Source organism: Rhinatrema bivittatum, chromosome 18 (genome assembly GCF_901001135.1).
Source record: "Rhinatrema bivittatum chromosome 18, aRhiBiv1.1, whole genome shotgun sequence".
NCBI lineage: Eukaryota > Metazoa > Chordata > Amphibia > Gymnophiona > Rhinatrematidae > Rhinatrema > Rhinatrema bivittatum.
The window spans coordinates 40044120-40057809 of NC_042632.1; the positions used below are offsets into that span (position 1 = coordinate 40044120).

Genomic DNA, 13690 nt, shown 5'->3' on the forward strand with positions numbered 1-13690 from the left:
ACCTCAGTTCACACAGACCTCCCACCTAAAAATAGCATGTTATAAAATCGGGCGTAGATTTTTGCGTGCCGGGTTGCGTGCACAAATCTACACCCGCGCCTAAGTTTTAAAATCTGGCCCTGTATGCTTTAGGTATTAAGCTCTCGTGTATGCTCATTGTGAGTCTCCAGCAAATCTGACTGGCTGGATCCGTCCCAAGGACTGGGTTGAGAACCCCTGATCTAAGTCTTTCCTAATTCTTACTTATGAGCTCAACAACGTTGAAGCCTGCAAGGTTGTTCCCTCCTTGGCGAATCAAAATGAGATGCGAAGGGGATGCAATAAATTGGTAAAATGAAAAGTAAATTCCAGGGAAGGGGATTTTTTTTAATTCCGTGGAAGGGGCTGTAAACATACACCAAATTAGGGAAATATCTATATTTGAGGAATCAAGCTAGTACTGCTGGTTTTGAGTGTTCTTTTATAAGAGTCATTTATATTGCATTGCAATTCAGAGTATCTCCTGGCATCTGTATCAACCACCAGTCATCAGGAGACTTACAGTTGAGTCAGTTTGCTAGAAACACCCGACTTATTTCAGAGATCCTCTCTGCTCTGTCTGATCACAGTTCTATGCAGTGAATTTTGAGAGGAAAAACCTCTACCTTGATGTGACACAACTGGCAGGCCATGACAACATTGTTTTGCTGTGTTGCTGGAAACGGTCCCTGTGGGGCAATTACAAAAATCTTAGAAGGCGCTAAGTAAATGGCACTAAACCTGGAACAAACGTTACCATCCTCTTCCCACCCACACACACATTTTAGTAGCATAGTTTTCATTCTGTGCTTTAAAACAAATTACTTTTTTTTTAAAAAATATATATTTCTTGGAGAGAAAAAAATGTACCAGCTGTTCAGAACAATTACAAACCTGGCTTGATGTTCTGGATCTGCATGGTCTCATGTTCTACGTGGCGTGCCTAATCTCCTCCATTTTGGCTGTTTTACCAAATGAATTCTGTGCAGTGTGATAACGCTAACATGGCAGAAAGCCCTAAGCTGGAATTTTCCTGCCACTTTGCGAGTTCCGCGATTTAAACTGACCAATATTTTGAGTGCTTACAAAAGTACCTTCGTTGACTTGGGAAAAAAAAAAAAGAATGTAAATGTTTTAAAACACAGTACTGCAAAGATTTTATGGTGCCATATAAAACTAAATTAATATTATAGCACATCTCTCATAACTAGCAATATTACTTAGCTTCTCCATAAACCTTCTTCATAATAATAGGTAGATTGCACAGCTGAGAGTTTAAGGTTTGCTGTCTTTTGTGTTCTCCCCAAATACATCTTGCTGGGGCTGATTGTACCCTTTAAAACAAGGCATCTATCTGTTCTTTCTTTGGCTGTAGGGAGATTATGTTGGCCATTACAAACATCACTGAAGAAGCTGCCAATTTAGACTCCATATGGAAAAGTTATAAAATATTTATCGAAAGGCCATGCACTAGTAGTGGAATGGTGGATTAGCACATCACAGACCAAGTCAGTCTCCAAGTGATGTTTGCAGTCTATTTACAATGCAGATTTGGAGATACTTTCTGCTCTTCCGAGCAACGAGTTCTGGATTCAGTATTTTTGGTGTGTGCTTTTGGTGTAAGCCATAGGGTGAAAATTACTGAGCAGATGACTTCATGAAGTGGGATTATTATCCATGTATACGTTATCCACATTTGGTAAATACTCCATGTAAATATTTCATAGTTACGCTATAGGCATTAAGCTAACACAAAGCAATCGTATTTTCATTCCATTCTGGGTAACCATTTGCAATGTAGACCGTATTTTTAAAAGGTCTTTATATTTTCATTTCCATGCAGAATAGCATACAGATGTAAATATGTATTTTTTGTAAGAATGATTTATAACTTCCGTATCGTAGGAATGTGAACTCCCCGAAGGGGAAGGGATCTATAAGGGAGAGAAAAAGGCTGAAAGATAAGAAAAGAAAACATGACAAGCTGTGAATGAGGTGGAGTTTACTGATTTCTTTCTTAAGGCATTTTTAGAGATTTTTTTGGTAAATTTTAGTGCTAGGAATTGGCCAACAATTCAAAGTAGAAAAGTAGATTTCAGTCTGGTTGGAGTTTGATGGGAAATGTAGATTTCCCCCCCACCCCCTCCCCCCGATTCACTGGAGAAATCATAGACATATAGGGGTAGATTTTAAAACATGCACGCGCTCATCCAGGTGTGCGCGGTTCCTGGTGCGCGCACAGGGACGCGAATATTTTATAAAATACGGTTCCCACGCGCACATGCACGTTGGATTTTTAAATCTTGGGTGAGTCTGGACCTGCACACGTGGGGGGGGGGGGAATTTAATAAACTACACGTGGCAATGAGAGTAGGGCTTCTCGAGTTCCCTCCTAGTGTGCTCCAATTAAGAAGCGGACTGGGAGGGAACTTCCCTATAACCCTACCTAACCTTCCTATCCTTTCCCCTCTCCTCCCTGACCCCTAACCCCCTTCCTAACTATTATATTATTTTTTTGTTATTTACCTTGCTGCTCCTTTGGAGCAGCAGTAGACTCCGTTGGCTGCCAGCCAGCACGCGCTTCCCCAGAAAAGCAGCTAATAACGGTGTCCCGTCCTGCCCCCCCCCCCCACGCTACTCCTCCCTGTCCAGACCACGCCCCCGGCCTGCCCCTTTCAGACAGGCCGGCACTTCGGCGCGTATCAGGGGATGCGCGTGTGTCTGGGCCCGTTATAAAATGCGCGCAGCGTATTCAAGGCCCGGGCACACGCGTAACCCTTGAAATGTATGCATGTGGTCTTTTTAAAATCGGGATGTTTGTAAATAGGGATGTGCACTGATTTTTTTTTTTTTTTCATGTCGTTTTCGTTTTGTGCTATCTGTTTGATTTCATTTGTAAAATGGTTCAGGGGTGTTTATTTCGGGTATCCCTAATTTCAGAGTTAGCGTGCACTAACAAGACTATAGTTAGTAAGTGCTAATTGAAAATGTTACCAGTGTTAAAAAGTGTCCATTAGGGAGCACTTCGTTAGCTAGAGGTATGGTTCTGCATTCCCATTGGCTGTCTCCTCAGTTACTTGTTTGTGCTGCTGAGATTGCAAGGTGGTGCTTGTGAGGGGATGGCCAGTGCCTGGTAACAAATGTAAACAAACAAGTGATGTAATAATAGTAATGAGTTCTAGTCAGCAAAAGCATGTAATGCAAATGCATATTTTGAATTCGCCAACCCCTTTGTACTTTAGGAAAGGGCCTTGGCATTTTAGGACATGCATACTTTGAATTCTTCTGGTGGTGTACGTGTGTTTGGGTATGGGGCTGACTGGAGAGAGGGGAAGAGACTGAGGTGAATGTATGGTGTGGTAGGTGAGATAGAGACTGGATGGGGTGGTGACTGGTGAGAGAGAGGCAGCCTGGTGTGTGTGTGGCGGGTGATCTGTCAACCCATAGTTACCCCAGTTACCCCCACACTTACCAGGTTGCCTCTGTCTCCCACATGTCACCCCAGTCACTCCTCCTTTTACCAGTCACCTCCACATACACTAGGCTCCTCTCTCTCACCAGTCACAACGCAATCAGTCTTTCTTCTACCTGTCATCCCATACAACCACCCCAGTCACTCCCCCTCACACCATTCACCCCCCACATACCAGGCTGCCTCTCTCACCAGTCACCACCTCAACCAAACTCTCTCCCACCCGTCACCCCATTCAGTCACTCCCCCTCTCACCAGGAATGGAGAGGGTTACCCTTGATCTAACTCCTTAGGTATTTTCAAGGTTCCAACAATCAGTCCATCTGGTTTGCAGAAGTCCTAAGTAGTTGTGAAATATAGAGGAAATATATGTGTCCTTACAGTATATTGGACACACGAGAATAGACACAAAAAGGGGTTGAATTAGTTTTGAAACTTCTGAGCAGTAGTATCAATCATCGAGGTTTCAAATCTGTCTACTGAGTTGTTTCTCACAATTAGTAGAGAAAATGTAGCAGGCTGAAACAGAATCCCCCACTCCCTCAGGATGAGGTGAGGAGGAACAGGAGGCAGACTGCTGTCAATTAATTTTTGGGGAGAGGGGGGTGGGTTGAAGTGGTGGGATGAAAACTCATGACTGTCAGGATTTGACAAACTCATCCTACTGCTGTAGCCAGGGATGTAGAGTGAGCCATCAGCCGAGGCTGGGGAAAGCAGTCAGGAGAGCAAAGCAGAGAAGTTGTGTGAATGGGTAGACTGGATAGAAATCCGATGGCGGAAAACAGATCCCGTGGCGTGTGTTTCTATGTTCTGTGCTGAGGTGCAGCTGAATCCTTGCGTGACTCTGACACTGGTCCTGTCCTAGCCTAAGCCTAGGCACATGCATGCAAGACTGGCAGAGGGGGGGAGCTTGTGTCTGGGTTGGAAGGCTGGCAAGCAGCCAGAGGAGGATGCTGGTGGCTTGCCACAGTGTTGGTACAAGCTGGGCTTCAGTGGCTGCCGCTGTCTCCCGCTCCTTAGAGCACTGTCAAGAGGTGCCCAGCACACTCTCTAAACAGAGTGCTAGAAATTACTCGGTCTGTGTTATTTTAATATTCCTCTGAGTGAATTACAAGAATTTATGGTGGATGTAAGATTAATTGTGCATAATTTACTGTAATTCAATTAAAAACCCTTCAAATTCAATGTAACATTTTGTAGATTTAATAGAATATACAGAGTTACAGCACAGACAATTGTAAATAAATATCTCATCTCATCTTCATTTATTATTTGTTAGGGGAGCTGTGCACAGCTGACAACTGAAACACAAAAGTTACTAACTGTGCAAGAGCCTGTGCCCACAGACAGTCTTCACTGATCTAACCCTTGTAGGACGTTAACTGCTCTGACAGGTTCCTCTCTCCCCCAGGAAAGTCCAAAGCTGGGCCAGCTCAGTGGTTCAGTGGAAAGACCTGGGTTTGATTTCCATCTCTGGCCTAGCGCCTGCCTGCCTGCCTCAGCCCAGGCTCAGGGTGCTGTAGAGGTGGTGTACAGAACCCTCGGTGGGGGAGAGACACAGGTCATCGTGCAGTGGCAATACCTGGTAGCCTGGCTGAAGGCCGTGACCCCAGGGTTATGGAAAGGAGCCCTGGTGCACGGCCCCCTTGGCCGGGACTATTGCTGCAATGACTGAACTAAAAGCAAGAAGGGAGGGGGGTATAAAAAGAGAGAGAGAGAGAGAGAAAAAGCTCCAGATAGTTGTGAATGAAGAATCATGGTGGCAGATCTGAGCCCTGGCTCCAATAGGAACTGGAAGCCCAAAAGAGTGAAAAGAAATTGCCTAGTCCTCAAAAAAAAAAAAAAATCATAATTATGCTATTTTAAGCATCGGAAGTCATCATAAATTACCACCATGGTCATAGATAGAATAGATTGTTACTCTCCATGTATGTTCTAGTTAGCCTGAATCAGTAAAGCAAGCCCCAAGACAGGCACCTCCCAGTCATGGGATGCCTTCACTATATTCAAATTAATAAAGAGACAAAATAAGGATTAATTAGCAAAGCTCTCAGGCCTCCTTGCTTCCCTTGTGAGTGGCTCCAAGCCAGTGCTTCCCAACCCTGCCCCAGAGTCGCATCTACCTGGTCTGGCTTTCTGGATAGCCACAATGAATATGCACGAGACAAATTTGCATGCACCGGGTCTGCAAAGCTATCTCGTGCATATTAATTACAGATACCCTGAAATCAAGACTGGTCAGGCAAGCCTCCAGGAAATGGTTGGGGGAACACTGCTGTAAGCAAAGATACACTAGCAGCTACCCCCAAAGGCCTGATTTCACCCCAAGGCTTGCGCTGCAAAAGGCATCCGGTGCCGGGGTTGAGTTCCTCAGGAGGTGCCTGGTGTCGATGCTGTCACGGTGCCACTCGTTGATATCCCATCCCTTCCGCACTTAATGTTTTGTAAGTTCATGTTTTGGGGGGGTTACCCCACAGTAGGACAGTCCCATCATTGTGGGTGGTCACCGAGCCTTACAGATGGTCAGTCACTGTCCGGCCTTAGTTGGCCAGTGTCCACTTGCTGCTGATTGGGCGTGACTCTTCAGGGGGCATTCCTTGTCCATTAGCTAAGCCGTCGTCATCTGCTTTTTGAAAAGGGTCAATGCTAACTGTTCCATATCTGCTTTGCTGTTTGCTGCTTGACCCCATTTTTCCTGAAAGTCTGAGACCTTTGTGTGACCACTGGAATTTATTTATTTATTTAAAAAAGTTTATATACTGCCTTTACAGAGTTTAGTCAAAACGGTGTACAATATCATTGAAAAAACATAGAAATATAAGTATAAAATAATAAATAAAAACAATATTAAAAATTACAAAAAATATATAATATAAAGTTAAAAATTGAGGAGAAAAATAAACAATAATTATAAATAGTGATTCAACATATTCTGCAGCCCAATGTCATGGCTACTGTAGCTACTTTCACTTCTTTTAAATGTAACTAGTTATGGTGAAAGTTATCCAGCCATACGAGGCCGGATAACTTTAAACCTAACTGTCGCACTTCAAAAGATATCTGGATACAGGTAGCCAGATAACTTTAATCTAGGATAGTACTAGTGCTGCTACTACTTAACATTTCTATGTGCGGCGCTGTACAAACAACACCACACAAGAGATAATCCTTGCTCAGCTGAGTTTACAACCTAATTAAGCATGCAGGTCAACAGCCAATTGTTAAAATTAGTTAATGAAGGCCAAGCAACAGTTTAAGATTTAAAAGCGGCCTCAAAAAGGCAGGTTCTCAGATGGAATTTACACAGTGAGAGAGAGGGAGTGGAATGCTTATTTATTTATTTATAGTTTTTAATTTTATCCTGCTGAATATCTGGCTCAAGTTACGCGGCTCGCACAGGGGTCGATTTTAAGACCCGCGCACGATTCCTGGTATTCACACATGGATGCGCCAATTTTATTACATGCATGCGCCTGTGGCGTGCGCTGGGGGTAATTTTATAACCTACATGCAGCGATGCGATCGGCCGGTCCCCAGATTCCTCCCAGTCTGCTCCAATTAAGGAACGGACTGGGAGGGAACTTCCCTAACCCTAACCTTACCCTTCCTACCTTTTCCCCTCTCCTCCCTGATCCCTAGCCTAACCCTGCCTAGCTCCTAATTTTTTTATTTTACTACTTACTGCTCTGCCCGAGCGTGGTCCTTTTAAAATTGGGCTGTAAATGTATAATAGCATCAACTTATTCATATTATCAATGTTAAAATGTTAGTCATTGAGTAGTACAGGTTATAGTACATAATTTCATACTTAGTAATTATCAGATTATATTCAAAATCTTTGCAATAGGATGAGAGGAAGATCTTTTCTGCCAAACTATAAACTAAGAGTCTTAATAAAAAACCAGCCTTGCCCCCAAATGGTAGCCAGGGCCCATCCTCTACAAAGTCACTGCTATGTCATGGCAGACAAGGATATCTGGCAAGGTCTTTCCCTGTTTATAGTTTATGCAATTATCCCGGTGTCAAGAGGGCTCTGTCGAAGACGTTGAGTGACGGCCTTGTCGAGATGTACAAATTTATTTGTCAGGGAAGCTGATGCTCCTCCATCTCCTAATGTGCACTTTTTTTTTTTTTAAAATGGCCTCCTGCAGAGCGCCAAAAATACTAAGAAAAGAGAATACAAACAAGGTCACCGCCTGCGTGGGCTGGCTTGTTCCTCCTCCAGCTTTCAAGCAAACTTTTGAAAGGAAGAATTCATGCGCTGTGCATTTACCTTTGCCAGTCCTGTTCCTGGTAAAATGCTCCCTTTATTGATGTTACGTCAAACTACAGGTAATGAATGACTTTTAACGCTCCTTCTTGAAAATGTTTTTAAGTACTGCAGTGTAAATGGAAAAAGTACAACCACCTCTAGGTCACTCAATCTTACTAAAGGGCATGGGACAGACTCAAAATGTTAATTATTTGGCTAGCACCGAGAAGAAGAGAGGGAGCTACCCCGATCTACATATGCCATAAAATATATTGTTCAAAACGGAGGCATAGAAGTGGGCACCTGCTGGCAGAAACACAATGGCACTGAATTAGCAGGAAGTGAACCCTTGGTGACGGACACTGCTAACGCCCGATTTTCAAAGCTGTGTGCGAATTCAGCTGCTTGGTGCCTCTCTTTCTGCACGCACAAAAAAAAAAAACAACCCCCCCCCCCCCCCCCCCAACTTGGCCCGCTTCCTCTGCCGGAGTGAAGAGGAGCGCAGATTCTCCTCTAGGGGGAATTCCACCAAAGGGGCGATGTTCCGGAACGTGGGAGGAGAGAAAAGCAGGCGCCCCCCAGCGCCACCGCCGGGCAGCGGGTCAGGCAGCAGGAAAGAGTTAAATGTTTACACCGAGGCGCGCGTGCAAGCGAGTGGGAGGGGGCGGAGCCTCCCACGCGCTAACTCCAGCGGCGATTAGTCAAGGGGTCCCCACCCCGTAGAACGAGTGGGATCGCAAGGGGTTAAAAACACGCAACCCCCCCCCCCCCCGGAACGTGCGGTAATGCAGGGAGCGCGCTAGGAGAACGCCTCGGTTTTCTCGAGTAAATCCAGCAGGAAGAACTGGAGTAGGACTGCGCGCAGAGAGAGAGGGGGAGGGGGAGCCCGGGGGAGGGGGAAGGGCAAATGGAAAGCGCTGGCGCCGCTCGGAGAGGCAGAGGCAGTGTGGAGCAGCGAGGAGCTCCAGCCTCCTTCCCCCCGCGCCTCTTCGCGCTCGCTCCCTCCGTCGGCTCAGGCCAGGATGTAGGAGCCGGCTCCCTCCTGTCTTGGCAGCCCGGGAGGATGTCTTAGGAGGAGCAGGGAGGGCTGCTGCTTCCCTTGCCGGGGCTCTTAGATTACCGCTGCCGGGGTGCGGGTCCCCCCCCCACCCCAATCTGCTTTCACTCCGTCCGACCTGCAGAGCGAAGGAAGCGCTAATCTCCCGGCGCTCCCCCCGCACTCTTCGCGCGTTCTCTCCTCCATTTCCGATGGGATTTCGCGGCTTCCCTCCCCCCGCTGCAGCGGGCAGCCGCTGCCGGGCTCCGGGCTACTAGAGCCGCCGACCGGAGAGTCCCAGCCCCAGCGCTGGGGGTGGCCCGAAGGCAGCTGGGTGAGTCATTGATAAATGTGATTTTATTTTTTGTTTGCTTGTTTCTTGCTTGTTGGTTCTCTTGTAAAAAAAAAAGAAAAAATGCTGGCTCCGCTGTCACTGCCGCTATTCAGTTTTTTTTTGCTCTTGGATGTTGTGGGGAGGCGATGCCACGCGATGCCCATTTTTCAATCGGTCCCTTTGATCCATAGCGGATGCGCGCTGTGAGAGGGTTTGACAGATACTTGTGAAGTTTTCCTGCATGCAGTATATACTGTGCGAGGTGCTGGGAGGCAGCTACCATAGCTCAGTGGGTTTGAAAGCAAAATGTTTTAGTTGTACGAGCTCGCTGGCAGGGCAGGAGCAGTGCATTCATTCTCTGCACGGCTTCATTTTTGGAGGGTGGCTTCTTTAATAGCATTTCCCCCCCCCCCCCCGTTCTGTTCTGCCCAGTGATGGGCTCACACTGCACCTCTTAGTGGGTGGGAGAGAGCCCCCCCCCCTAACAGAGAAAGCAAACTGAGATGGATTAATAATTGTGCGAAAAGACAGTTCCATAAGTAGAGCTGAAGGGTATCATCGCCACTGGTCCTTTTTGGAGAATTATTTATGGCAAGGGGGGTAAGACAGAAATGTTAACAGGTCAGAGGCAGATGTGCTTAGTGATCAGTGACAGCACTGGATGAGAAGAAATTGGTTCATTAAAGCTTTACCGTGCTAGATGAATATTAAATGTGTTTGGGAGAAGGGCAATGCAATAAGGATAATGTTATTCCTGGATATTACACAGCGCGGTGCTATAAATAATCCTCAGTCGTGGTGAGATGGGATCAGGATGGGGCAACTTTTTTGTGTGTTGGGGGGTGGGGGGCGTTGGAGCTTCTGGTTGGCACTGAAAGTCATCAGCCACAGGTAGTTATTTTGACAGTACACTTTCTACTCGGGGCTGTCGCCGTCTCCAAGTGAGCTGTGTGCGATTTATGACATCAGAGGTTCATGTCCTTATGGTATCATTGCTTTTATTTCATCTGCAAGCTGGCCAAGTGAACCCTGGCTATTTCTCTTTCATCCCTTGTGAAGGTCAGTGCTGGGCACACCTTTCAGAATACTAATGTTTTGTTACTAAACAGAGTACTTTGATTTATTGTTGCTGCATGCTTGCCAGGGATTGTATTAACTTTAATGCTGTTAAAACCATAAATGGTGGCACTGTGTTTATACTACAGAATGTTTTCTCTGTAAAGAAACATCCTGTCAAGCATCTGCCAGGGAAAATGCAGTCATTCTAAATGCCCTGTGCCGAGCAACCTGCACGGACACTAACCAGGAAGCCCGTGCCGCACCAGTCCCATCCTGTTAACTAGGGGGTGGTGAACTGGTGACATCGGGCTCAGGGAGGGGAGGGTTCAATTCCATGTGTCCTGGGCCAGCACCCATCCGATTAGGGATCAGTGGGGAGGGGAGCCAGGGTTTAGGATAAGAGGACAGGCAGTAGCTGCCCCCCCCCCATCCCCTTTCTTCTGCCCGGGCCAGGTGTGGTAGGTGCAGCAGCATCGCTCTGTTTTGATGAGCTACAGGGCTTGCCTTCCACCTCCTCGGCTGCCTCATCTCCTCCCCTGGAAGATATGCTCACTCCAGAGTGCAAGCTCTTGGGCTCCCTGTGCTAATTAAGACTGCCAACCCCAAGGATCCCGTGGTGCCTGGGATTTGCAGCTAAAGGTCGGCAGGCGTGCATGGGGGGGGGGGGGGGGGTTCTCGGGAGCAGGGGCTTGTGGTGCTCTTGTAGGCTCTGTCTCCGGTCCTGGTTTGGGGCTGTGAGGGGGGGTCGCAGGGAGCGGGCTTTTGGAAAGCAGCTTTTGTGGCTCCCAGCTTGTCATTTATCTTTAAAGCAGCAGCTTCCTGCTCCACGTGGCTTGGTTTATCCAGGGGTCTGGGCTGGAAGCCTGCTTTCTTTCTCTCTCCGAGGTGTGCAAGCTAGAGCCTGGGGCTTGTTCGGAGAGCTGCAAGTATTTATGTGGCATGGTTAGCCTTTAATAAGGGATGGCAGCCTGTTTTACTTTGCTTTTGTGACCGTCTGGAGCCTGGGGTGGTGGTAGAGCTACAAGAAGGGGGCACCAGGGAGGTACACCTCTTATTTCAAACAAAGGGCTCATGGGAGATCCCAAATGGGGCATGGTTATCTGCCTCTGGGTGTTTTTCTGCAGAGAGATCATGTTCCTAGAGTTTCTCTCTGCAATTAACCGTGAGGTTAGGAAAGCTGTCCTCCTTCCACTTTTCCTGGAATGGGAGTCTCCAACAGGCATGAGCCTTTGAGAGCATGAAGTTTTCCTCCTGGAACACTTTCCCAGGTCCTCTAATTGTCTCAGCTTATTGCCCCCCCCCCCATGGTTCCTTAATAGAGCAATGATTTGTGGGGGCTTCTTGATGCTGCCCTCCCATCACGAGCTCAGCAAGGAATTGCCACTGTGGGAAAACTTTTCCCTTTGTTCCCTCCTTAATTTGGAACAATCCTTGGGGAATTTTAAGAGCCTACAGTTCCCAGCATGAGGTCTTCAAGTGTTGAGGTATCAACTTCCTCCCCCTCCGATAGATGTTAATTAAAAGGAGCGATGTTACTCATTTGCTTCTTGCATTACTATTTTTTAAATTTATTTTATTAATCGCCTCTAGATTTCTAGGCGGTTTCCAATGATGCATCCATACAAACATAAAATATACGATAAATCCAATAGCACAAGTAAAACAAACAATAAACATTTAAGACAAAAAAACAATACCAATAATACAAAACAACAAAACACTATCCTGCAAGTGTTCTTATCTTCTGTAGATCACTTAAAAGTAGCAGCACCAGCAGTAGGTCATGTGGATGGGCTTATATCCACAATATTGCTGTGTTGCCTGTCAAGTTGATGGATAGAACAGTTGGGAAGTGTCCAGGGCACTGAGGGAGGGACGAGTTGCCTCCAGCCCCCAACCCTCCTCCCGTAGAGTACATCCCATTCTGTCTCAGCACGAGGCCAACCCCCTCCCTTCTAGTACATCCCATCCCAGTTCAGCAAGTGGTAGCCTGTTGTGTGATTCTTCCCTTTGTTTTCTACTAATTTGGAAGAATGCTGGGGGATTTGAGCCTTTGTATGTAGATATTGGCTCCCTTCACATAGATGTGGCTGAAAGGAGCTATGTTGTTCGCTTCTGGCACGCCTATGCTGCATCTCTATCCCATGCCTTTCATACCACCTACAGTGAAAACACTGGGGAGGAGTATATTTGTAGCATTGCTGAGTGGTCTGTCAAGTGGGTGGACCAGGCATATTGTAATTTTAAACATAAAAATCTAGTTGAGTTGCTATCTGCCTTGCTAAATTTGAGGCAGAGGTGAAACTTCAACCCCTGCATCCCTTATTTCTCCTTCTGCTCTGGCAGCAGCCTTATATGAATAACTGAGGTAGACCACTTCATGCTGGTGTCCATATTTTGTAAAAGCATTGAGACAGAAGGGCTATTAGTGCTCCAGCCCAGGCAGAGAGAGTTTGGCCCCTTGTAGGGTTATAATTTATCCATTCTGGTGAACCCTCTGCCTAGGTAGTGGGAAAGATATCCTTGTACAGGAGCATGCCTCTTTCAAAGGCAAGGTGGCTCTAGAATAAAGGGTTTGGATTGAGAGTGAAAGAGGACAGAATCAGGAGCAATTTATGGACCTGTTTCTTTACAGAGGGAGTAGAGCAGTGGTTCTCAACCCTGTCCTGGGGACCCCCCCAGCCAGTCGGGTTTTCAGGATATCCACAATGAATATGCATGAGAGAAAATTTGCATAAACATGCAAATTTGCATAAACATGCAAATTTTCTCTCATGCATATTCATTGTGGATATCCTGAAAACCCGACTGGCTGGGGGGGTCCCCAGGTCAGGGTTGAGAACCATTGGAGTAGAGGATACATGGAACAGGTGGAACTATTAATGCTTTTTTTGAATTCAGATAATGTTGGCCAGAGGATTTCTGAGGTGATGGTAGGGATTGTTAAAGCTGGATGGTTTGGGGTGACTGGGCTACCAGGATAGGCCACTTGTTCCATTGGGCCTAGAAGTATCCTGTCTGTTCACAGCTCTCGTGGAGAAGGTTGAGCCCTCGGGTTCCAGGGCCAGCTGGACTTAGGCTTGGGCCTCTGTGAAGAGATGAATCTGTCACAGAAGAGGTCGTTGGCCAGCGGGAGGAAAACAAAGTCAGGCTTAGGTATGTAGGGAGTGATCTGCTTCGGCTTATCTCTTACATGACATTCCCGGATATGCACGGCGCCATGCAGATGCATCAAGGCGGAGGCGTCGCTGCTATGAGCTAGCGGTGTGAATGCAAAAGTAAATGGTACAGTCGTGCAGATGGGGTTGCTGAATGGGTTTTGCAGGACTGGTAGCTCCCCCACTCCCCATTCTTGCAGGTTGCTTATGAAGGGTTTGCCACAGGTGATTTCTCTTTTCTTGGCACGTGCATGCCTAGTTTAGCCACTTCAGCATTTTACAGCAGGATGTGATCTCATCTAGTGGTGTGGGGCTTGGGACATAATCCCAGCTGTGTTGTCATGGCCTTCAGTTTGGAGAA

The 13690-nt window shown here is 46.7% G+C and overlaps 1 protein-coding gene across 5 annotated transcripts in view; it reads left to right on the forward strand.

Annotated features, from left to right (window-relative positions):
* SGCD (sarcoglycan delta) overlaps positions 1 to 13690 on the forward strand; it is a 667313-nt gene that overhangs the window by 23437 nt on the left and 630186 nt on the right. The window contains exon 1 of one of the 5 annotated variants that reach the window (XM_029584043.1): positions 7749 to 7822. The exons of 1 other annotated variant lie outside the window; for it this stretch is intronic. The gene's annotated coding sequence lies outside the window, so the exon portion shown is untranslated. Of the gene's footprint in view, positions 1 to 7748; positions 7823 to 8608; positions 9113 to 13690 lie in introns of those variants that run through there. 3 more of the 5 variants (XM_029584037.1, XM_029584038.1, XM_029584040.1) reach the window with 3 other exon arrangements.